At 38.8% G+C, this 26,904-nt stretch overlaps 1 pseudogene across 1 annotated transcript; it reads right to left on the minus strand.

Moving 5' to 3' along the window:
* On the minus strand, nucleotides 1-26,697 carry LOC101716386 (HEAT repeat-containing protein 6-like; annotated as a pseudogene). Its single transcript, XR_015443278.1, has 9 exons — nucleotides 26,431-26,697; nucleotides 24,031-24,138; nucleotides 19,021-19,161; nucleotides 18,485-18,600; nucleotides 17,603-17,717; nucleotides 16,159-16,260; nucleotides 14,992-15,129; nucleotides 13,285-13,579; nucleotides 1-128 (listed from the first exon to the last, which is right to left on the minus strand). The product of XR_015443278.1 is annotated as a HEAT repeat-containing protein 6-like (transcript).
* Nucleotides 26,698-26,904: the final 207 nt, after the last annotated feature.

Below are 26,904 nucleotides of genomic sequence, written 5' to 3' on the forward strand. Positions count from 1 at the left end.
TACTTTCAAAACTACATTTAATCAGAGTATTGAAGATCTTTGCCATCGTTCAAGCTGAGAAAGGGCCAGGGATTTGGCTCAGTGGTTCTGCCTCCTGCCTCTCAAGCACAAGGTGCCGAGTTCGATCCCTGTTACAAACAAAGCAAGGCAAGAAAAATAAGTTAGAGGTATAAGGATTATTAGAGAAAAGTTTATAAATCAGAGTTCATCAAAGTTGCTGTATAAATGATCATTTACAAAATGAATAGTGTTTGTGTTAGTCAGAAGTCTCCAGAGAAACAGAATCAATGGAGTCAATACAAGGAATAATAAGGCACTTATCAAAAGGTATTAGGGCTGGGGATTTAGCTCAGTGATTCTGGCACCTGTCCTTGCAAGCACAAGGTCCTGAGTTCAATCCCTAGTACAAAAAAAAAAGGTATTGGCTCTTGTGGTTACGGAGGCTGTCAAGTCCAAACTTGCAGAGCCAATGTCCTGGTTTGTGTCCAAAGGCCAGGAGCTACTGTAGGAAGAGCTGATGCCCAGTTTGAAGGCCATCAGGTTGAATTCTCTCTTCCTTGAGGAGAGTCAACCGTTTGTATTAGTCATGCTTTCATCTGATTGGATGAAGCCCATCTATACTATGGAGGGCAATCTACTTGACTCAGTCTACCATTTAGGTGTCATTCTCACCAAAAAATACCCTCAAAAGACCCAGAATAATATATGTACAAATATATGAGTACCTTTTGGCCTAGTTGACACATAAAACTAATCAACATGATGTTCTTCCTCACTAACGTTGGTGACGGTTGCCTGAAACTCTAACTTCGAAATCTTGGGTAATAAGTATTACCCATGTTTGCAGTATTCACTAGGTTTGTGGGGGGTGGCTTATGCTCCCAGAGATAAGTAATATAACTGATAGTACAGTAGCGTTCCTTGTCTGTGGCTTCAGTTATCTGAGTCAGCCATGGTTCAAAAATACTGAATGGGAAATTCCAGAAACAAATAATGCACAGCTTTTAAATAACCTTTTAATGTTTACCATTACATATTGTTCTAATTGTTTTAGTTTAGTATTAGTTATCATTACAAACTTGTGGTGATCCTTCTGCCTCAGCCTCCTGATTGCTGAGATTACAGGCATGTGCTACCCATATCTGGCCCAATAATTTATTCCTTCTTCTCCCTGAGTAGTATACCATTGTAAGTATATACACCATTGTAAGTATATACCATAATTTGTTTCTCCACCTACTAATAGACCATTGTTTCCAGTTTTGAACTAATATAAATAAAACCATTATGATCATTCTTATATGAGGATTTATGTGGATTTACAGTATCACTTTTCTTGGATTAATACTTAAGAATGGAATGGCTATGTCATATGGCAGGTTTATGTTTAACTTTTTCTTTTCTTTTTTTGTGGGGCTGAGAATTAATTCTAGGGCCTTGTGCATACTGGGCAAGCTCTCTGCCATCATGCTACATCTTTACAAACTAATTTGGTCATCCCATTTTATCTTGCCCCCAGCAGCACAGTAGAGTTTAGTTACTGTATTACCTTATCAACATCTAGAGTGATTGGTCTTTCTTTCTTTATTTATTAGAGGGGATTTTGCTATGTTGCCCAGGCTAGTCTTGAATGCCTGTGCTCAAGGGATCCTCTTGCCTTGGCCTCCGAAGTGCTGGTTATACAGATGTGTGTCACCACACCTGGCTTAGTCTTTTAAATTTCAGCTATTCTACTAAGTATGTCATGATATATCATTGTGGTGCACCTTGTACTTTCCTAATGATTAATGATCCCAGACATCTTTTATGTACTTATCTGCCATTTGCATGTCATTTTTGTAGAAATATCTGTTCAAATATTTTAATATTTTGCACTTAAAAAAAAAATTCTTTTAGGGCCGGGGATTTAGCTCAGTGGTTCCGTCACTTGCCTTGCCAGTGCAAGGACCTGAGTTCGATCCCTGGTACCAAAAAAACACACAAAAAACAAAAAAACAAAAAAATTCTTTTATTGGTACATTTTAGGTATACAATACGTTTACATTTATCACTGGGTGCTTGTACCTGTACATGATGTATCTCGGTTCTTATTTTTTTCCCCTTTACCTGTGCGCCCTTCACCCCTCCACTTTTTTTTTTTTTTGAGACAGGGTCTCGCTATGTAGTTCAGGCTGGCCTCAAACTCCAGGTGATCTTCCTGCCTCAGGCTTCCCAGTGCTAGGATTACAGGTGTGCACCACCATGCCTATCATGTATTTTTTTTTAAATAAGATTTTTATTGAGGGGCTGGGCATTTAGCTCAGTGGTTCTGCCACCTGCCTTGCAAGCGCAAGGACCTGAGTTTGATCCCTGGTACAAAAAAAAAAAAAAGATTTTTATTGAGTTTTGTGTGTTCAGAATACATTCTGGACACAAGTCCCTTATTAAATACATAATTCACCCATATTTTCTCCAGTTTTTATTCTCTGAACAAGTTCTTTCAAAAGGCAGAAATTCTTAATTTTGCTAACGTCTCATTTATCAATTCTTTTATGGATTGTGCTTTTGTATAGCTAACAAATTTTACCTAATACAAAGTTGTAAAGATTGCTCTATGTTTCTCCTAGAAAATTTTGGTGTTTTAAGTTTTATATTTAGGTTTATGACACATTTGATTTAATTTTGTATACGTTGTAGGATATGCATCCAAATCCATTTTGTTGGCATATGGATATCAAATTGTTCCAGTACCATTTGTTGAAAAGACTATCACCACTCAATTATTTTTTCACTTTTGCTAAAAATTAATTGTTTGGCCTGATGTGATGGCACACACTGTAATAACAACACTCTGGGAAGCTGAAGCAGGAGGATCCCAAGTTTGAATCCAGCCTGGGTAACTTTGTGAGACCATATCTCAAAATTAAAAAATTTAAAAAGAGGGCTGTGATGTATGCCAGTGCAAAGGCTCTGGGTTTAATCTCCAAGACTGAAAAAAAAATCACTTATTCACAGATGTATAGATCCATTTCTGCATTCTGCTGCAGTCTTTTCACCTATTTGTCTCTTATCAGTGTTCTCAGCCTCTACATTAAGATTCTTGAAAAATAAGAGCAAATAAGACCCAAAGTGATCATGAGAAATGAAGTACTAAAAACTAAAGTGGGAATCAATAAACTAGAAAACAGAAAAACAATAGAAAAAAAAAATCAGTGTGTTAGGCATGGTGTCACACACTTGTAATCCCAGCACTCGGGAGGCTGAAGCAGGAGGATTGCTGTAAGTTCGAGGCCAGCCTGGGCTACATAGCAAGATCTTTTCTAAAAAAGCAAAAAAAGGCCAGAGATTTAGCTCAGTGGCTCCACTGCCTGTCTCAAAAGCACAAGGTCCAGAGTTTGATCCCTGGTACCAAAAAAAAAAAAAAAAAAGTGAAAGTAAAAGGTGGTTCTCTGAGCAAATCGATACATTTCCAAAGCACACCAGTCAGAGAAGAAGGGGTGACACGAATCAGCAATGTCAGGAATGAAAGCTGGCATATCTACAGGTTCACAGATATATGGGGATGATGAAAGAATCCTATGAGCTACTTAATGCCAATACACATGCCAATTCAGATGAAATGGGTAAATTTCTTGAAAGACACAAATGATCAAAGTTCACTCAAGAAAAAATATAACCTAAATAGACCTATTTTTACTAAAGAAACTGAATTTGAAATTAAAAATCCTTCACACACACACACACACACACACACACACACACACGCACAACTTCAGAGCCAGGTAAAGTCATGGGTGAACTCCACCATATTTAAAGAAGAAATAACTCCAATTCTGCATAAACATTTCAGCAAATTGAAAAGAAGTTAACATTCCTTAATTCATTCTGTGAGGCCAGCATTATCCTATTACTTAAATCTAAGCACATTGCAAGAAAAAAAATTCTGAAAAAATTAAAAATAATCACAGACCACTATCCCTCACAACTAATATCTCTCTTAAAGGTTTAGCAATATGCTAGTGGGTAAAATTACTTAATTCTTTTTGTTTGTTTGGTTTGCATTCATGTTAGGCAAGTGCTCTACCACTGAGCTCTACTCCTAGTCCCAGATGATTTAATTCTGAAACAGGGGACCTCTCTAAATTAATCCACAAACCTGTACAATTCCATTCCAAAATTCAAAAGAAGTTTTTTTGTTGTTGTTTAGAGATGGAGGGGCAGGGTGTCTATGTTACCCAGGCTGACCTCAAACTCCTGGACTCAAGTGACCCTCCTGATTCAGCCTCTGGAGTAGCTAGGACTTTAGGTACGCACCACCACGCCCAGCTCTCCAGTAGGATTTTTTAAAGTAAAACTTTTTAATGAAGTGTAACATACATAAGAAAGCTATACCCTCCCTAAGGGTACAACACAATGAATTTTTGCTAAGGAAGGACCCTACATGGGACCCACATGAAAAGCTACATAGTATCAGAACTGTCCTACTGTCCCCCACCCTGATTACTAGGGATTTGCTTTGCCTGTTTTAAACCTTATGTAAATAGAGTGTGGGTGGGGTATAAAAGGAAAATATATAATTGCATGAAATAAGAGCAGTTCCTTGATGTTGTGATGCCATGAATTGAGGGGTGTGAACTGTCTCTATCCTTGGTCTCCAAAAGCCTACAAAACAAACTAATGAAACATAAAGACTTCTGGTGAACCTAACTTACCAAGTCTAGACATGTCTGAATTCCAGTGGTGGGCACAATTTAGGGTCATACTGCTATGATCTCTCTGTCCTCATCAGCTCTGAATAGAACCAGGTCCCTCTGGGGACTGATAACATTTCAGACCCCAAGTCTCAGTCTCCCAGTGCTTGTTGTCTGGCTCTTCTCATCTTTCGGTTTCCTTGTCTGTTAAATGGATTTACTTATCCTACCTAATCCACAAGAATTTGAGAAGGAAGATCAAATTAAGGCAAGATGTAAGAACAATTTATACAATGCAAGCATCAAAACAAAGATCATCACTGTTACTTTAAAAGAAATTTTCCGTGCAATTTCAGTCCAGATTTAAAAATAAAATCCTTAAACTATTTTATCATGTGAAATATTTAATAAGATGTAAAAAATACTTTGATTTGTGGGAAAAGATGAGCCCCTAAATTGAACTCTTAAGTGCTGTGGTTTGTGTATATTATTTATGTGTTAAACTTCAGATGATGCGTAATAAACTGTCTGTTGTGCAGCGCTATTGATTTCCCTGCATTAGAAGCTGAATTAAATGTGCATTACTCTGGGCCTGGTCACCATAGGGGAAGCTTAAAAAGTTTTGAGGGAGAATAAGCGAAGACCATGAACGCTCTCTAGACTCTGTCTCCTGTTGATCCCTGCCACCCTGGGGAAGTTTTAAAGCAATTTGGTAGCACGTACATCCTTCTCTTAATGCTTCCTCTAATGGCTTCTAATGGCTGTTTGGCCACCTTGCTTTCTTTGTAGAGAAACAGCTGTCTTCACCAATCTTGTCTTGCGCACATTCTAGAAAAGTGTGCCTTTGAGTTAATGCACGTCAAATACAAAGTTCTATGGCGGGTCTTTTTGGGGTCATGCATTCACTTTCTCCTTCATCAACCTAACTTTTACTGGATATTGACACTGCTCTAGGCATCAAGCCAGTTGTAGTCTTTAACACCAAATTAAAGTACTTATTATCTCTCTGATCAATACCTGGAAGTAAATTACTATTTACTCCTCGGTGAATATTAAATTATCGGGAAAAATAAAGAGGTGGAGTCGCAGATTAGGATCCCAACCCATTACCTTCCAGGGAGGTTGTCTTGGTCAAGTTATTTTTCAGAATTTTTTTTTAAACAAACATGACTTTTTTTTGTTTTCTTTTGTTTTTTGCTACCGGGGATTGAACTCAGCTCCTTGTGCTTGCACAGCAAGCGGCGAAACCACTGAGCTAAATCCTAGGCCCAATTTTTCAGAATTAAATGAGGATTTCTTTAGGATCTTTTATATGGTCATTACTTGTTTGATTTTTTTGTTTTTGTTTTTGGAGTCTGGGAATTGAACCCACAGCCTTGTGCATGCCAGGGAAGTTTTCTACCACAGAGCTACAGTCCCGTTCCCTAGCCATTTTTTTTTTTTTTTGGTACTGGGGATCAAACTCAACAATTTTTACAAATATAATATGTATGGTTGAAAAAAATGTTACTTTCTGGGTATGAGGTACTAAGTTTAGTATTGAAACTAATTAAATCAGTGCAATAAATTATGTGTTAGAAATTTCCATGTAGGGGCCAGGGATTTAGCTCAGTGGTTTCACCACCTGCTGTGCAAGAGCAAGGACCCAAGTTTGATCCCTGGTGCCAAAAAAAAAAGAAAGAAAAAAGAAATTTCCATGTTACAAATTGGTTCTCAAATTTAAAATGTGAGCAGACTGCATTTAGAACTTGTTTAAATTAATTTTGCCTGATGATCTATGACCTTCTGAGCTTCCAAATTATATTATTTTCAATTGACTGTTTCTTTGATCACTGTGGCTTTTACCAGTTCTGTGCTCTTAAGACTTCAGGGATTCTGATTACAGTCCCTTAGCCACAACTCCAAAGTTCTAAAATCCCCCAAAACCAAAAATTTCCCTTGAGTCAGTGGCACTTATTTAGTAGCGAACCCTGACCTGACACAAAGTGATAGTATTTATCACCTTTATTTATTTCCCTGTGTTTTCCTATAGAAATACTTTTATTTTATTAATGTATAACTTTATTATCATTCACTAAACACACACATATGCAAAGATTAAAATTATTCAAAGAAAAACAATGCAAGGGAAAAAAACTATAATAATATTCAAATATAATAGATCTCAAGCAAAGCAAAACTGAAAAGTACTTAAACATTTTTCCATATGATTAAAAAAAAAATCTCAAGCATTAACAAGACATCAGAAGATGTGATTTGTTTTAGAAAGATTTTCAAAACTAATATTGAACAAATAGTGGTCTGGAGAAAAAATTCTAATTAGTAGACTCCACATAGGCCAAATTCTTTTAAATTTAAATTTCAATATAGTCATGTGACACCTGATGAAAATATTACCTGAGAAATATGTTATTAGGCAATTTCATGCATGTGTATCCCAAAGTACCACACAGAGTGCCAACTTCTAAGTGCAAACTGAAAAGGTATACGTCAATCATCTGTGATAGCCCCTTGATATTATCCAAATACGCAATTAAACACGAGATACATGAGGCTACCACTGGCATAGCAGCACACTGTTTTACAGTAAACTCTTTCATATAAGTAGGATTATGCTCTAAAGGATGAAAAACACAGTATGTTATGATAAGTACATAAAACAGTAACAGTCGTTTATCACACTATAGAGTACTGTTACTATACATAGTTGTGCTTCTTCTGGAAACATACCCTTCTCTCCTTTGATCTTAGTGACTCTTCCTTCCCAACCCACTGATGAGCTCCAGCCTAGTCTCTATCTACATCTCTTCCTATAGTTTTAAACACAATCTATATATGGATTCTTTCTAGATTCCAGCCTGAAACCTGATCTCTCCCCTTCCCCTCCTGCCACCCCTACCCCTTTGAACCTTTTCTTTGTATTTCAAATTATCCATTATTCATTTTAATAATTTTAATCCTTAATTACACTTGCAGTTTCTCACACTAGAGAAACTATTTGTTATTTACATGTGTGTCCTATTTATTTCACTTAAGAGTATGGCCTCAATATGCATCCATTTAGCTATAAATGTCTCTAGTTTCTTGTTCTTTATGGCTGAGTAGTACTCCATTTTATAAAAAAACCCACATCTTCTTTATTGAGTTTCCAGCTGATGGGCACTTGGGTTGTTTCCAAGCTTTAGCTATTACAAACTGTGTTGCTATAAACATGGGTGCACATATATCACTGTGGTATGATTCTTTTTTTTTTTTTTGGTACCTGGGATCAAACTTGGGTCCTTGCACTTGCGCAGCAGGCGGCGAAACCACTGAGCTAAATCCCCTGGCCTGATTCTTTTAATTCTTTTGGGAAGATACCCAGCAGGGGGATGGCTGGGTCAAATGGGACCTCTAAGCCTAGTTTTTTGAGGTATCTCCATATCGATTTCCACAGTGGTTGCACCAGTCTGCACTCCCATCAACAATGGAGAAGGGTTCCTTTCTCCCCACACCCCTGCCAGCATTTGTTATAGGACAATTTCTTTCTTTCTTTTTTTTTTTTTTGGTATGGGGGATCTGGTCCTTGAGCTTTCGAGGCAGGCAGCGGAACCACTGAGCTAAATCCCTGGCCCAGGATGATTTCTTGATAGCAGCCACTCTTTCTGGGGTGAGGTGGAATCGCAGTGTCGTTTTCATCTGCATCTCTCGAATAACCAGTGATGCTGAATGTTTTTTCATATATTTATTTGCTGCTTTTACTTCTTTTTCTGAGAAATGGCTGTTCATTTCAGATGCCCATTTTTGAATTGGTTTTGGAATTTGGGGGGGGTCTGATTTTTTTTCAGTTCTTTATATATTCTAGATAGTAGTCCTTTGTCTAAGGTTCAGCTGCTGAAAATTTTTCCCACATTGCAGGTTGTCTCTTAGCTCTGTTGGTGGTTTCTCTTTCAGTGCAAAAGCTTTTTAATGAGATGAGATCCCAGTTGTTGATTCTTTGTGCTAGTTCCCATGCTACTGAGGTTTTGTTCATAAAGTCTTTTCCTATTCCAATGTCTTCAAGAGTTCTACCTATCTTCCAGCAGATTTAATGTTTCTGACTTAATATTTAGATCTTTAATCCACTTTGATCTTAGTTTAGTGCATGGTGATAGGTATGGGTCTAGTTTTAATCTTTGGCAGGTTGAAATCCAGTTTTTCCAACACCATTTATTAAATAGGCTATCTTTCCTCCAATGAGGATGGTTGGCTCCTTTGTTAAAGATGAGGTGGCTGAGTATATCTGTAGTTGTTTCTGCATCTTCTAATCTAGTCCACTGATCCTCGGGTCTGTTTCTTTGCCAGTACCATGCTGTTTTTTTATCACAGTAGCTTTGTAGTATCGTTTCAAGTTGGGGATTGTAATAACCCCAGCCATGTCTCTGTTGCCTTGAATTGCTTTTGCTATTCTGTCTTTTCTGGTTCCAAATGAATTTTTGGATTGTTTTCTCTAGTTCTGTGAAGTATATTATTGGAATTTCAATCGCCATTGCATTAAATCTATATAGTAGTTTTGGAAGTATAGCCATTTTCACTATATTAGTTCTTCCTACCCAAGAACAAGGGATGTCTTTCCATTTTGTTATATCCTCCTCAATCTCATTTTTCAGAGTGCTGCAGTTTTCAGTGTAGAGGTCTTTTGCTTCCTTTGTTAGGCTGACTCCTAGATAATCATTTTTTTTGGATGCTATTGTAAAAGGAATTGTTTCCCGAATTTCTCTCTCAGTGAAAAAAGGCTATTGTTTTTTGAGTGTTGACCTTATGTCCAGCTACTCTACTGAATCTGTCAATTAAATCTAGTTTTTTGTCAGAGTATTTTGGGTCTTCTATGTAAAGTATCATATCATCAGCAAATAATGACAGTTTAACTTCTTCCTTTGGTATCTTTATTCCTTTTATTTCTTTCTCTTTTCTAATTGCTGTGGCTAATGTTTCCAGAACAGTATTGAACAGGAGTGGTGATAGTGGGCATCCTTGTCTTGTTCCTGATTTTAGTGTGAAAGTTTTCAGTTTCTGACCATTTAGTATGATGTTGGCTGTTGGGTTTTCATAGATAGCCTTAATCAAGTTGAGATGAAGACCTTCTATTCCAATTTTCTGTAGGGTTTTTATCATGAATGGGTGTTGGATTTTGTCAAATGCCTTTTCTGCATCTATTGAGATGATCATATGGTGTTTGTGCTTGACTCTGTTGATACAGAGTATGACATTTATTGATTTACGAATGTTGAACCATCCTTGCATCCCTGGGATAAATCCGACTTGGTCAGTGTGTGTGATCTTCTTGATGACCCTCTGTATTCTGTTTGCCAGTATCTTGTTGAGCATTTTTGCACCTATGTTCATTAGGGAGATTGGCCTGTAGTTCTCTTTTTGGGTTGCGTCTTTCCCTGGTTTTGAAATCAAAGTAATACTTGCTTCCAGGAATGAATTTGGAAGCCTCGCTTCCCTTTCAATTTCCTTGATGAGTTTAAAGAGTAATGGCAATAGTTCTTTAAATGTCTTGTAGAATTCAGCAGTGGAGCCATCTGGACCTGGACTTTTCTTTGTTGGTAAATTTTTTATTACATTTTCAATTTCATTCATTGTAATTAGGGTGTTTAGAATTTCTATATCTTCTTCATTTAACTTTGGCAATTTGCTGTATGTAGGAATCTGTCCATTTCCTCTGTGTTTTCCATTTTATTAGAGTACAGATTCTCGAACTAGGTATTGATGATCTTCTGGATTTCTGCTGGATCTGTTGTGACTGCACCTTTTTTGTTCTAAATTGCATGGATTTGAGCCTTTTCTTTCCTTTTTTTGGTAAGGTTGGCTAAGGGTTTATCAATTTTATTTATTCTTTCAAAAAACCAACTCTTTGATTCATTGATTTTTTGGTATCATTCTCTTAGTCTATTTCTCCAGGACTTTTTATGGGGCTATTGCATTGATTTTAGGACATCTGCAGAAGGAAAAACTATACCTTCTCCCTCAAACCATATTCCTTGTATTCACTCAACTTAAATAGCAAGGTATCTAAAAGGTACCCAAATTAAGGAGATAGAAAAGACCAATATTCAATATGTAGAATTTCTCATGGCATTTTAAATCAAATGTAAGCTTTTAAAAGATATAACTACCATGAAAATTATTTCAGTTCACCCTCACCAGATATGACCCCATGACCTCTGTGTTCGCGTCCCAAGCTCACATGTTCCCCGCCTCCTCTTAGCTGGGCAGCTGTGGCAGGGTGATTCACTTGTGCTGTTGCTTGCCTCACAGCACCATTTCCTTGGGCACTTCTGCCAGCTCCCCCCTGGCTGGGGAGTATGCATTTAAAAATCTTCATAGTTTTCCTTCCAATTACTAAAATGGCTTCATTACTAATGTATTTGCTGGCATTCATTTTCCATTTTTCTCCCAGGTCCTTATTCACTATAGATATAGCTGAGTTGCAAAATTTCTGCTGGTTTAACTGCTTGGGATACTAGGTATTTGAAATATACCACAAGAATTTGTGAATAATTAAGGCTACATTAAGCTTTTGAAGTGGCATCTAGAAGTTTTCTTATCTATTCAAGAAGATGATACAGGGTATTTCAATGTATTGCAGATTACTACCTCCCCTCCCACATGTTTAATAGAAAAACTTATGAAAACTGTTTACTTTTAGTGGGCAGTTGGGTTACCTGAGGATACTCAGATGCTATTCAGCATGACTTTTTTTTTTTTTTTTTTGGTACCGTGGATCAAACTCGGGACCTTGCACTTGTGAGGCAGGGTCCGGAACCACTGAGATAAATCCCCAGCCCTCAGCATGACTTTTTAATGTCCATTATTGTAAGGAGAACCCAAGAGCAGGACGTTTTCCTAACTTGGTTAAGAGGTTAACTTATAGGGAGGAATGAACTTATCTAGGCCAAGGTAGATACTGCATCAGCCATGGGATATCTTGCTGTAGATATCTGTGGCTGCCAAACCAATTCTTCTTTTTTTAAAAAATTAGTTTTTCTCATTAAAATATGTAAATATTCATTATATATAATATGAAAAAATACAGAAAAATTAAAAGAAAAACCACCGTTGAGATCCTATTGTACATACTCTTCATATCTTGAGCTTTAACAAAGCATTATGAGAATTTTTCTAAGCCGTATACCTCCTTTATGTCTATTATGCACCATAATATTCCATGGAGTTTTAAAAACCACTTGTGATTTTTTTTCTATTATAATTACAACAGCAATCAATATTTTCAAGGGAAAGGAGGCACAGCAGCTTCAATGGAGCTCAAAGGAGACACTGAAGTTGTAAGTCTGTGTGCTTCACGCACGGCCTAGGCCAGAAGCAACCTCTATAGAATCTCCCTCACTGTGCTAGGCACAGAAGTCCATTTCCTCCTCCTCCTCTCCAGTAAGTCAGGACTTGAGTGGGTATTAATAAGAATAGAGTTCAGATAAAATCGGATAGGGCAGAGAAAAGAAATAGAGACATGGAAACTTTCTCTTTCTAACAAAGCTTACAATGCAAATGCTCTTACCTTTGGAGAAGGATCTTTTAAGGTAAGTGTAATTAAGGACAGAGACTGTGGGCTTCCAAGCTCTGGTGTGTCAGGAACAAAGGCTGACCAGTAACCATAAAGAACTTTTTTTTCTATTGACTTTATTGTAGAAAGAAAACAAGCTAATGCTCCCTGGCGAACTTTGGCTTGGTATGACCTTTCATATACAAAATAAGAAGAAAATAAGTTTGGGGGGAGTTTTTAAGAAATGCAAACATGAAATGCTATTCATTCCAGCAAATTCAAATGATACATTGAGAAATTCAGCATTCTGAATAATCCCTAAAGATGTTAACATGGTATTAAAATTTTTTTAAAAATGTGATCAAAACTTCTTAAGGCAATTTGCTTAATATACAGCAAGGTATTAAGGCTGACCAAAAACACAACTAAAGAGAGAATAAGAGGGTAATATTTTGATGTTAGGGAACTAGTGTTAGATATTAAACAATGCAGAGTACCTATCCATCCATTCAACAAATAACCCAGTGATCTTATATGCCTGTGCCAGGTTATTACACTGAGGCAGAGGCATAAACAAAGCCTCTGCCCTCGACAAGCTTGTTAGTGACAGTGATAGGACAAATAGATAACTAGGGCAGAGGGAGGTCAGAGGGTCACACAGAAGGGGTACCTAACCAGAACTGGGAGGGGGAGAATGGAAAAAGTTTTCCAGAGAATATGATTTCTTAGCTCTTATTAAAGATGAGTAGAGGCTGGGCTGGGGATTTAGCTCAGTGGTTTCGCTGCCTGCTGCGCAAGCGCAAGGACCTGAGTTTGATCCCTGGTACCAAAAAAAAAGATGAATAGAGGTTACCAAGACAAAAATGCAAAAAAAAAAAAAAAAAAAGGTGATGGGAATATTATTCTAGGGACAGCGATAGTGTGGACAAAGGCAGATCAAAGGAGCAAGGCACATTCAGAGTAATACAAAACCTCATAAAAATGAGAATCTTCAAGTTCAATTACATGCAGCAGTCATGTTTTTAAGCAAAGATAAACTTATGAGCAACTTAAAATACAAAATATAAAAAGATAACAAAATACTACTACCTCACTTTACGCTGCATGGTTCCTTCTGCATCAGAATAGTCTGATTCACTACTGCTGACTCTTTTCCAACTGGAAGACCTGAAGGGGGAGGAGACTTGCACTTTTCCCGAAGCTCTACTCTCACTTCCAGGCAAACTCTGGAGTCCCGCAGAGAAGGGACACTGGCTGTTTCCTTCACACATCTTCATGCTGCCCGTGCCAGAGCCTGCAGCTGCTTCTGCTTCACCGATTCTTCTTCCTCCTCCTCTCCTGGCTGGATTTTCTTTGGTTTTACCTTGGATTTTTTCTTTTTATTCTGATTTTAGGAGCAAAGAAAGACATATATATATATATATGACAGATATTGATAGCTATTTCAAAATAGTTTTTAACTGAATCATTGGTACTACACCTATTTGAAGGTAACTAAATATGTTCCCAACATGTAATGTAAAGAAAGGAGAAAAAAGTGACATTTACTCAATATTTTTTCTATCAGGCGGAATGCTAAGTGTTTACATGCACCATCTTAGACTGGAAGAAATAAGGCATGAAGCCATCAGACAGAGCAAAACAAGTGGCCCAGGTTTAAACTCTGCTTCTGGGCAAACCATGTAGCCTCTCTGAGCTTGACCTTCCTCAGCTAAGCACAAAGCTAATACCACCTACCTTACACAGATGTAGTGAAAGCATTCAGCTTCTCAACTAGGATTCCACAGAGACTCAAACCCTATGGGAAATAACTTGAGTGTCTATTTTCTCACTTTTCCCAACTAAGATACACAGCAATACCACTCCAGTGCATGCATATGGGACCATAATCCATTACAGATAACATATATCCTGGGGCCCTGAGGTGACATCAGAATAGATATTAAGTAAAAGCCAGTTTGTTTTCCCTACTTCATTCTGATTTGCAAGTATCTCTGAAATCTGTCCCTTCCTCTGTATGCTCAAAGTCCCTCACCCTGAGGAAGAAGATTCTCATCTCTTCTCTCTTAGACTACTTTCTAAGGATCAGACTTATTCTTTCTTATAGTACTTGCTACCATCGTAGCTTTTCAAAGGTGCAAATCTGATCACATCATTCTGCTAGGACTGGAAGAATTTTTAATTTTAAGCATTTTTAATTGGGTATTAGATTTCTGAATATGAAATTTATACATCTATATGAACACATCTGTATGTTCCAGATTCTCTAATCGAAACATGAGGGAGATGGCAGCTGTCTGAAAGGCTGGGAAATCTGGTGAACGTAAAGATGACTCTAAGGCCAAATCCAGCCCAGCCCATAGCCTGTTTCTGTAAATAAAGTTTTACTAGATCGCCATGCCCGTGCATTTCCACAGTGACTCTATGGCTGCTTTTGTACTCTGATGACAGAGTTGGTAGTTGTGACAAAGACCAAAGGTATTTACCAGCCATCCCTTTATAGAAAGAGTGAGCCGATCCTTGCTCTTAACCTTTTGGGGATGAGGGTGCTTGACTTTGGAGATACAGCAAATGCTCATTTTTGTGGCTGTTACACTGCTTAGACCTCTTGGAAGCACAAGATGCTTTAACTGGTATCTTCAACAATCTTGGTAAATTTAAATTTACTACATTAAATGCCCTAATTGATACCAAATTCGTGAGCTTTTGTAGCTGTAATGATGCCCGCATAGAAAACATGCATAGCAAGTTACTCAAAACAATCCACAACTTAAATCTAAGCAGACATAAATGTACCATAGCTGGTCGAGAAGCACTGGATTCTGACTGCTGCAATTTGACAAGTGGTCGCCCATCATACTGAGGAAGTAGAGTTGGGTAGAGCACCGTGGGCATCTCTATGTTTAGTCCAGGGAGTCCATGAAACATGGTTTTCTAATAATGATGAATAAGGAAACATATACCAAACATAAGTCACAGAATTATTTACCATAATCTGGATCAGAACACAAACAGATGAATGTTTAAAAGACTACTGAGGAATAAAAATGGGACAGAAAATAGATGGCTTGAAGGCTGAGGGCTTAAAGAAGAGCTTAATCTCATTTAGCTTCCAGCTGGTTCTGCTTTAGCCACATCACAATAGGTCTGATTTTGTTTATTTAACTTAGCCAATCATTTTAATGCAACTATTTTATCTACCTATAATTTAAAAACTAATATATCACTTTTATTTTGTTTTCTATCTCCACATTTAGCTATCTGTCTCTATTTTATTAATGATTAACAGAATGATATGGGAAAAAATTCAAATTTTAGTCAGGATAAAGCTAAACTGTCAAACATGGCATTGACTTGAGGCCAGTCAAATGCTTCTTCCTCCTTCCTAGCTGAACTGAAGATACCTGGGTCCCAGAGAGGCAATCTGACTTTCCCACTGCCTGGCTGGCTCAGAAGCTAGAGACAGTAGCCTGATGACAAGCATCTTCACGGGGCTGCCTATAATGGAGAGCAGCTTGCCAAAGAGAAGCCCTGCCTCTTCTTTCAAAAATAAACAGGTAAGAGCAAGTTCAAGATAATCTATAATTATATTACTTACAAATCCTGTCTCACAACCTATTCCCTCCTAAGATTCAAAGATGCTGTAATTACAAAATGTTTTTTTTTTTGGTACCGGGGATTGAACTCAGGACCTTGTGCTTGTGAGGCAGGCAGCGGAACCACTGAGCTAAATCCCCAGCCCCCAAAATTTTGACATATTTATTTAATCAAAGTTGTTTTCTGTTTTGAACTATGCCTGAATATGGACATCTTATTCTGTTTTGTTAAAATATATATATATGTGTATATATATATATATATGAACTTTTACATTAAAGTTAGCCTCAGAGCAATTATGTAAATTGGTTTCATGTCTGGAATTTAAACAGGAGAATTACTGATCAGGCAGGAAACTTGCCTCACCTTTAGAACAGCTAGAAGAGCTCCAAGTTCATCAGTCTGTGTCAGTTTCATCTTCCCACCATTGAGAAGTGATTGTATGCCCTTTATTGCATTCTGTAACAACTAGTGGGAAAAAGAATCTAAAGTTAGAAGGCAGAATAAAATTTGGTTATTAAGAAATCCAATTTTTGGCACTACTTAGGATAGAAGAGCAAAAAATCTCTAGATGATGAAAAACACTTTAGAAACATGATTGTGAGACAAACCAGGAACAAAGATCCAGAGAATAGACCTGATAAACCACTGAATTATTTTTCTAAAGAAAAGAGTATCCTTATTGAATGGCCTTATTGTACTTCCTTATAAACCAGTATGTGCAAATGGTGAGCAGGGAGCAGGGGGAGGGAGACAGAGAGTGTGGGAAGAACGTGAGAAGGAATGAAGTGGCAGCAGAGATCAGAAGTGGGAAAGCTTTAATACGGCAAAGCCATTGCTGTGGGAACATGACAGAAACATAATTTCTAGTGGGCAATTCTGATCAAGATTGATTTCTTAGCTGAGTAATCTCATTTATAAGTCCCTGTCATTTTCCCACAGGGGAGAATGTGAACTGTAGCCTTGTTTGAAATGGTGGAAAAATGAAAAAAAAGTCAATTTTCATCAATTATAATAATTAATACAGTGACGACATAAGAAACCCTCTGCTAACTGTGAAACTACCAATACAATGCAGTTATATCCATTTCCAAGAGGAACATGGAGGCTCCAAAAAGTTAAATAACTTGCACAAGGTCTCTCAGGTACAACAGTTAAAAAATATGAGGTATACTAACAGATATTAAAAAGATCCCCAAGAGACATTAAGATTTAAAAATCTAGAAAGTTATAGAAAAGCATATTAAATATGATTCCACTTAAAAATGATAAATATGCCCATTTGTATATGGAAAAAATCTGAGGACCCATGCAAAGAATTGTCACAAGTGGTTGTATCTGAGCAGGGGACTGAGGCAATTTCACTACCTTGCATCTACAATGTTTGAAATCCGTCACTCTGAATTTAAAACATGTTAATAAATTGTCATACACATGCCAGATTTTTTAAAAAAAATAAATAAAGCTACAGATATTGTTGAAATCTGCTTTCTTCCTGTGCATCTTAAAGTCAGTTACTAGCTGGAAATCGCATTGCTTTTATACTCAAGAGGAAAAAGAATAGTTTTCTTTTAAAACCTAGAATAGTAAAACAATCCCAAAGAAAAACAAAACAAAAAAAACCAGTTTCTTGTCATTTAAACCTAAAAATTCAGTATTCCTGGCTTATAAACATTCTACATATATGTAAATATCTTTAAACAAAACTAACATAGCAGCAAAATTAAACCCTTTGGTAATAAACTTCTGGTGTACTCCTGCTTCAAGACACATCTACAACAATCAGAAGATAAGCGATAGTCCTACCTACCATACAAAATATTATATCATCCATATCAGATGATTTTGAAGACTGTAAAATGGTCAAGAAAGCGTTGAAGCAAATATTTTGATAGGGCTCCTCCAAGTACGGCTGTCCTGGCACACTAGAACACAAACAGAGAAAAAAACCTCAAAAGTCTCCTCTGAACTGGTACTTGCAAAAGAATAAGAAACACAGTAGTAATACAGACTGATGGGGTTAGAATATACCCTTGAATGCAACTGTACTTTGACTAATGAGTTATCGCTATGGGACAGGTATAAGCTTGAATAAATATGAAGAAGGAAGAGTAGTTTCCACAGGAGAAAGTTACAGAAGTCTGTAGTAGAAGAAGAATGCAGAAAGAGAAATTTTTTATAGTTCTGCTTTCCAGTTCTACAAGGGAAAGATATAAATAGGTCCTGCTGAGTTAGAATGGTATGATCGAACCTGCCTTCTTAGCTACTGGACAGTACTAAGCTATGTAGACAAGTTCAGGTCCGTGCTGCTCACAACCTATTACATATTATGGATTGGTTCCATTCTCTTAAAAGAGAAGAAAACGGCCTTGACAGATAAACCACACCAGAGCTTAAATTCACATGAATATATCCTTGTAGAAGACCTAATATGGCTAGGATTTATAGAAAACCAAAAACTTGACATACAGTGCACATATATCACTTTTAGCATATATTTTTTTCATCATTCCTTTATAAGCTTTCATTAAAACAAATAATATAAGATAACCTTATTAAATGACATGAGAAGTAGAACATGCGTTATTCGTTTTGAAGTTAGCTCTGGTTTCAGATAGATGGAACAGTCTACAAAGGGACGGGGAGAGGTTTCATCTTATTACTACTGGGAAACCAGACCGGACCCACATACCTGAGACATAAGTTTGCCATACAATTCACTGCAGCTCTCCTGACTTCAGGGTCAGACTGAGCCAAGTCACTCATCTTCATCAAGAGGCCAGTCTTGCCTAACAAGTCTGGGAGATACTAAAACAAAATAACAGTCAATGTTGGTCTAAGAGAAGCTTCTAGAAAAAGTTTTTTTTTAACTAAAGGAACTAGCTGTGAGGTGAATCTCTCAGATGGGTATGCAAAGATACACTAAAAAATAGCAATAAGGACCATTACTGGGTAGTTGCAGAAGCTCTTTAGTCTTGGCTGCATGGATGATAAATAACAACAACAACAGTAATAGTTAATGGAGTGGCAAGCACTTTACAGGTATTGTCTCACTATAACTTCAGAACACCTATTTTACACATGAGGAAACATGTCTCCGAGGAATTCTGAGGACAGCTCAAGCTTATACATCCAATTAGTAGCAAGACAGATTCCTGAACACAGGTCTCTTGACTCCAGAATCTGTGCTTGCCTTTCAAAGGAAAGGCAGAGTGTGGTTTAAACTACCTTTTGACATTTTGAGCCATTGTAGTAAACCAGAGCTGCCAGGGCTTGGAGAATTTCCATGTGTGTCCAGGAGCTACACTGCCGAATAGCTAAAATGATATACGCCAACAAGAAATCCAGGTTCTGTTCATCAACAATCACCTATTGACAGAAGAAAAATACAGATGCTCTAACTTTAAAACTATTTTCATCCTTTTACAGCTATGTACGCTCCCTTGGATCAAGCTGTGTGAGACTGCATATCCATCTTTTCTTGCATGTGTCAAAAAGAGGTTCTAAAGGTTTGATAATTTGATCAAGACAGAGGCCCTCCGCCTGTCCAACGTCTCAGTCATTTTAGTCCCTTTAGTCTCTCTACTCAAAGCAGAACCTGGAGAGGGCATTGTAACTTGTCCTTGAACTAAACAGACATTGGCAGCTGTGAATACATTGATACAAGACTCAATCCACTGAAATACCTTAGTTCAATTAAACTGTCTTATATAGAGTAATCACTCAAAAAATACATAGTGACTAAACATATTTGCTGAATAGCTACTGTGTCTCTTGCTTGGTGGCAGGAATACAAGAAGAAGAAGTGGTATGTCCCTGTCCCAGTGGAGTTCACAATCTTTTGGGGATAAATTAGGCTAATCTAAGTATCAATTTGTGGACATTGGAGACAAACCGTCATCAAATGCTAGAAAGTTGTCTGTGGGTTGTAGGTGCCATGGATGATCAGAAAGTTTTCCCATGGCCACTGTTACAAAGATGACACACCTGAGAATAGCAAATATTCAGAAGCTATCTCACATCAGTTTGAAACATTCTAAAGTTGAAAATAACTCTATCTCATGTAGCAGACACTGTCGGTTAACTATCAGCATCCATCTTCTCTGAGGGCAGAGCTCTAATTTCATTTGGATGCCCACCTCTCCAACATGAGATCCACAGGGAAATCCTATTTACTGACAGTGGTTCTCAACCAGGGCCACTCTTGACCCCCAGGGAACATTTGACAATAGCTGTAGACATTTTTGATTATTTGCAATTAGTGTCAAGTGGGTGGACACTAACGATCTTGCTAAACATATTATAATGCACAGGACATTATAGCAAACTGTTATGGCTCAAGTTTAAGCCTCATGTGGTCACAGGTGGGGCTTTTTCAGAGCTGGCTAAGTGTAGAGTGTGTGACCTAAAATTGATTCATGATACAATGGTAGGCTCAAGGGCACTACGATTAAGGGTGTGAGTGCTACCCGCCCTAAATAGCCTGGATAAGATAAATGGGGCAAAAAGAGCTGTGGCCTTAGAGCCAGCCAACTATAGACTAAAACCTCTACAAACTATTAGCCAATAAACTTGTCCTTTAACTTTTGGTGTTGGATATTTTGTCTCAGCAATAAGAAAAATAACTAAGATGAAATTTGGTATCGGAAAAGGGGATGAGTCATTGCTGTGACTATACTTGATCATGTGGCTCAGGAGCCTTTGAGAATGGCTTGTGGGAAGAGTTTGGTAAGGTTCAACGGGCTAAAAAAGTAGAGCTAAAACGCTTTAGGTGGTACTTGATGAGAGATTCTGGTCAGAGCTCAGAAGAGCAAAAGGCTGATAAAAACGATGCTGGTAAAGACAAGGCTCAGGAGGTTTCTGCTGGGAAAAAAGACTGCATTGATTGTTACACAGCAGATGATGTGTGTTATGGCTTGGCAAAAAGTTTGTCTGCATTCTGCTCCTGTCCAGAGACTTTGCCTGAGACTAAGGTTAAGTAAGGGCAGCAGACTAATTAATCTGGCAGAAGACATTTCAAGGCAGTCTCATGTTGAGGCGGTGCGATGCCTACTGCTGGGGGCTTGTAGCCAGACTTATGTTGAAAATCAAGACCAAAAAACCCAACAAAATAACGCAAAATGTTGTGAGTTTGGCCAGAAAGGAAGCTCCAACAAAGCCACAGACTGTAGAGACAGAGCAGAAGAGATCTTAAGTGCTGAAAAAAAACAAGCAAATAAAAAAAGATGACTTGAGGGCATCACAAAAACCAGCGAGATTCCATCCTTGGCCACCTCAAAATTACAAAAGTAAAAGACTTTGCTTCAAAAAAAGAGCCTTGGAGGCTTCTTGCTTCTGCTGTCTTCTGTCCTGTACTGCTGCCCTTCTCCCACTCTGCTTTGGAGCCAGCTGATTATGGACTGAAACTTCTATGGTTTGTGAGCCAAATAAACCTTTCCCCCTTAAAAAAAAAAAAAAAAAAAAAAAAAAAAAATGGAGCCTTGGAGCATCATGTTCCAGAATGGCAGTGGCCTAAAAAAGTTGTTCCTCAAGATTTGGTTCATAGACACTTCCTACAACCAGGAGGAAAAGAAGGCTGGCTACTGCTCCAGCTGGCAGCAGACCTTGACATCATCCACGTGGCACTGGTTTTGGATACGTGGGGAATGCAAGAGTTGTGGGGTCAAGAAGGCTTCCACTCAGATTTCAGAGGAAGGCCTGGGAGGCCAGGCAGCGTGCTCCTGAGAGGGCAGCGCGTGAAGCTGTATGAGCCAAAAATACAACAGACACTCCAAAAATTTAGAAAAGCCAAGAGGGTAGATCGTCTGAGAAAAACTGCAAGGAGGGAGCAGAGCCAGCCCCAGAGAGAAGCCACAAGAGCTACAACCACCGGCAGTGCCACAGCGGCAGGGTCACCCAAGTCCTTCAGAGTTCACAACTTGCCACAGATTGTGAGAGATGCTAGAAGTAAAATGGTGAGATTTAACGTTTCCCCTGTTAGATTTTAGACTTGCTTTGGTCTCCTTTAAATTTACCTGTTTATAACTTTAAAATAAAGGGCTGAGGATTTAGCTCAGTGATGCCGCCTCCTGCCTCGAAAGTGCAAGGTCCTGAGTTCTATCCCCGGTACCAAAAAAACCCCACAAGAGTTATTTGCAACTTTAAAATAAAATAAAAATGTCTATCTTGGGGCCAGGGATTTAGCTCAGTGGTTCCGCTGCCTGCCTTGCAAGCGCAAGGTCCTGAGTTCCATCCCTGGTAACAAAAAAAACCAAAACCCAAACAAAACAAACAAACAAAAGTCTTATCCTGTGCCATTAAATGTTAAAAGCGTTTACCATTCTTTTCATTTATACAGGGGCTTGCAGCTAAAAATTTGCTTTAAATCTCAGAAGAGACTTTAGACTTAAGACTTTTCAACAATGCTAAAACTATTAAGACTTTGGCAACTCTTAAAAATATACTAAATGATTTTTTTCATAAAGAGATATGCATGAGTCTTTGGGGGGCCAGGGGCAGAATGTTATGGCTTGTGTCTAGCTATCCCCTCAAAACCTCACAAGGTCCTAGGTGGGGCTTTTTGAGAGGTGGCTAAATCTACAGTGTGAGATGCTAAAATTAATTCAAATACAATGTTAAGCTCAAGGGCACTAAGATGAAGGGTATAAATGCTACTCACCCTGCATAGCCAAGGCAAGATAAGAGACAAAAAAAACCTGTGGTCGTCCCTTGCTGCTTTTGCTACGTTGTGGGTGGGTGCCAAGAACTGTTTCTTCTCTGCGACAATCCTCTGCCATTTGCCACTCTGCCTTAGAGCCAACCAACTATAGTCTAAAACTACAAACTAGAAGCCAAATAAACTTTTCCTCCTTTAACTCTGAGTGTCAGTATTTTGTCTCAGCAGCAACAACAAAAAAATAACCAAGACACAAACAAAGTATCCAATCTAATATATCAGGAGTACAGAGGGTGAGAAACCCTACAGTAAGCTCATTTTGGGTGCGCATTATAATCATTCAGGGAGCTCAGGCACTCCAGGTGATTTTAATGTGCAGTCAAGGTTGAAACCACTGGTTTGTTTTTTTTTCCTGGTACCTGGGATCAAACTCAGGACCTTGTGCTTGTGAGGCAGGCACAGTGCCACTGAGCTAAATCCCAGGCCCTGAAACCACTGGTTTTAAGGGGGTGGGGGGAACTTAGCGGTACAGCACCTGCTTAGCATGCATGAGGCCATGGGTTCAATTCCCAACACTGAAACCAAACCAAACCACTGTTTTAAGTCATTCATGGTAAGATCATTCACTTGTTCAGAGACTGTTTTAGAGAGCTGTTTATATGAGTTAGCACTCCAATGAGATATCAAGAGAGCTTGCTGGAGAACTTATGGGTCAAGTTTGCTCATTCTTAAATACAAGAGACAAAATCAACCTGTTCTTTGGCTTCTATTGAACGTTAGTTATTTTGCATGGGAATGCCTAGAATTACACAGTCATTATATGACTGTGTGAGAGGTTACCCGAGGACAGCCCCCCACACTGAGGATGGCAGAATGAAAAGATGCCAGTAAGCCTGTTATTATAAAGGGACTCTAGAGCTGCCTGCCTTGGGACTTGTGATGTGGCATAATTCCTTTTTCTCTTTATTGTTTAGGTATTTTGGGTTGGCTTTTTTGTTTCTTGTAGCCCAAAGCATCCTCTTGACATAATACTAATTCATATATTTTGTACTCTTTACATTCTGTGTAACAGTCTTAATCCTAAAGGGAGTGGATTTATTTAGCAAGTTGGAAAACCTTCTAAAGAGAGCTGCAGTACAGACCTTGATATAAATAACTGGGGTCTTTTTACCCTGGTGTCCCCTTGCCCTCAGCCTTCTTCTTAGGTTTGCCTACATCAGAAGTACATGACAAAAATGACAGTTTCAGAAAAGGGGAAACATATTAGTAGGAAAGAAGTAAGGGATCATTTCAACTAATTGAGATATATCTGGGTCAACTTTAGCTTCAATGAAAAAATCTAGGACTAGGGAATCTGAATAAACATTGGTTTACTCAATCAAACAGAAAGAAACACTTCTAATAGACAAATTTCTAGAATTATGCAGAATAATGTCAATTATATTTATTATCATTTTTGTTAAGGTGTTACCTTTTCCTACCATCTCAAAAGACCAGCTTATGATACCTACCACAGATGCGGTTTAAAGGCATATATTTATTCTCAAAGTTCATGATCTGAATCCTAAAGTTATATATATTACCTGTAATCTGTTAAGTAAATGGTGGATCAGCTTAGACACTTTGCTGACAAGATGATTCTGATTAGGAGGCACCAGTTGGCAAGCTTGGACAAGAAGAGCACTGACATCCTACCAAAAACATAAAAAATAAAAATTAAAAAGACAAAGCAAAGGTAATACACCTACTAGTCAAGTAAAGACACCCAAAACACAGCAAAAGAGGAATATTAAAAGTGCAGGTTCACACAAGAATGGGGAAAGATGCTATCTGAATGAAATTCGAGGGAGAAAATGAAATAATAGCACAAAAATAGGATATGTTAAAAAAAGAAGAAAAAAATTGATATAGTTTTTGTCGGCTAAAGACTTCAGAGTTTCTGCCATCCATAGACAATATAATTAAATAACCAAAGAAAAACTTCCAGCATATAAAAGCACACACTGAAGTTAAAAACACCAAAAAACAAGTGAACTTGATTCTAGTAACTGGGAAAATCAGAAAGGACACTTCCGTGAATTTTATGTGAAAATAAGAATTCTTTTAAAAAAGAGAAGAACCCATTTGCAAATCACACCATTCACCCATTGATGATTACTGACAGAAAGGTGCTGAGCACATACTGTGGACTCTAAAGGTGAAGGAAACAGCTCCCTGAACCTCAAAGAGCTCACAATCTAATGAAGGAGTCAGGAATAGACGTGTATAATTAAACTAAATAAAGTGCTGAAAGAATTAAGTAAAAACTCAGTGGGAAAAGAATAATTAAAGAGGCTTGTAACAAGGAGATTTTTAAGCAGAATCTGGAATGATGTGAAGAATACATAGAGCTCCACCAGACAAGGCATCAAAAAACAATGCAAGCAAAGGGAGTGGGCAAAGATTCAGGGATGAGCAACACCAGCAGGTGCTTGAAGAGCAGCAAGTTCCAAATGACTGCATACAGGACACAAAAGGGGGACTGACAGGAAAGAAGACTAGAAAAATGCAATTTATTTACAAAAATATCACAGTACACCAAGTAATCAAAAGTTCATCTCCCTTAATCCCACTCTGCTCCTTAGAGAAGCAGACAATTTTTTTGCTGTTGTTCAGAACTCTTCTGGATCTCATTAAAAAAAAAATTACACACACACACACACACACACACACACAGATTATTTTAAAATCCCCCATCTTCCTCGAGCCCCATATTGGTCTCATATTGTATAAAATTAATACAAATTCATAAAATTCATTTGGCAACTTGTTTCAACATTTACCAATATGTATTAAAGATCTTCCCAGATCAGAGTTTTACTTTTATAGACAGCTTTAAAAAAAACAAACAAAGAAAAGACCACTCTGGCAGCACAGCAAAGAATTGTCTGGAGAAAAGCTGAACTGGAGGAAGGAGATTTGTTAGAGGAGACCAGTGAAATAGTCCAGCCAAGTCATTTAGCTTAAGGCACTGGCAAGGGGAATAAGGGCCACGGGGACTGAGAAAAACGTGTGAGACAGCTTCTGAAGAATCTGGATTGGATAGCCTCTGGGATAAAGGCAAGGAAAAGAACAAAGATTTGTGTCTGTGTGACTTGGTGGACTGAACATGTTTGTGTTGGAGGGGAGGATGGATTGGCGATGGGTGTGTCTGAAGACAGTGTATTCATTATTAAGAACTGTCAAGTTTGAAAGGCCTCTGAGCAACGGAAAGGCCTTGGTATTGACTGGCTTAAGAATTCAGGGAATCAGGAAGTGGTATCCAAGGTCTAACGTGTATGAATAAAACTGCTCAATGAAAAGAACTTCTAGGGCCGGGGATTTAGCTCAGTGGTTCCGCAGCCTGCCTTGCAAGCGCAAGGACCGGAATTCGATCCCCGACACAAACACTTCTAAAGAGGAAACGGGAGGGAGAGGGAGGAGCTAGCGTGAAAAAACAAAATATACAGGGACTTTGTGACAGACTTAAACTCCAATTCTAGCTCTGCTCCCTGCCTACAATATGACACTCACCGGATCTTGTGCGGGTCAGTGTTTTCATCAGCGAAAACAATTTAATAATATCCACGTTCTAAGGTTGCTGGAGCCGTTCACGGTAAAGTGCAGTACTCCATAAGCAATGATAATGATAGACTGTACCTATAAAAGTGCTGGATGCACAGAAAGGAAGTGGAGCGTGAGGACGGGAAGGTGGTACCAGAAATGACAGGTGAGATGCTGGAGGAAGTGATCAAGTCGGGGTTTGAAAGAATCGAGTTTGCCAAGCACTGCAATCTTTGAAATGTAGGAAAGCAGAGAACGTGCAACGGTCAGAGCGAACCAGTCAGCCTGGAACTAAATCATCATCGGGACAGGAGGGGAACATCCCGGAGAGACCGGCAGGGCTCCCTAACAGCTCTGGGTTCCCTACAGGGTGGGGCCGGGGCCGCCGGTGCAGCGCCTACCTCCGTGGCCACGCCGCCGCCCTCGCGGTAGTTCTCGGAGATGAGCTAGTCGAAGAGGAGGTGGATCTCAGTGCGGGCGGAGCTGCTGTCCTCCAGGCGCAGGGCGTGGAGCCTGGCCAACAAGCCCGACAAGCGACAAGCGGTGGAACCCACTGCCGGGCTCGGGGGGCGGCTCCCGCGGCGCTTCCCGCAGCTGGCTGCACGGCAGCAGGCCGCCAACTCGTACCGCCGCCATTTTTCCGACGTGAGACCACAAGGAAATACTTCCGGGGCATCCCCCAACTCCGCCCTCTAGTCCCACAAATAACTTCTTTGGAACAGAACCGGAAGCAAAGTACTTCCTCCACTAGTAGTCCTCAGCCTAGCATGTTGCAAAGGAGCAGCGAAAGGTTTAGCCCACTAACTCTCTGACCGCTGAATGGAAAGTGGGGTGGAGGGCTCCTGGGGAGGTCTGACGTTACTGTGTTAATTACG

The sequence above is a fragment of the Heterocephalus glaber genome, unplaced genomic scaffold (assembly GCF_053883595.1).
Source record: "Heterocephalus glaber isolate CG9 unplaced genomic scaffold, H.glaber_assembly_v1.0 deba00001564, whole genome shotgun sequence".
NCBI lineage: Eukaryota > Metazoa > Chordata > Mammalia > Rodentia > Bathyergidae > Heterocephalus > Heterocephalus glaber.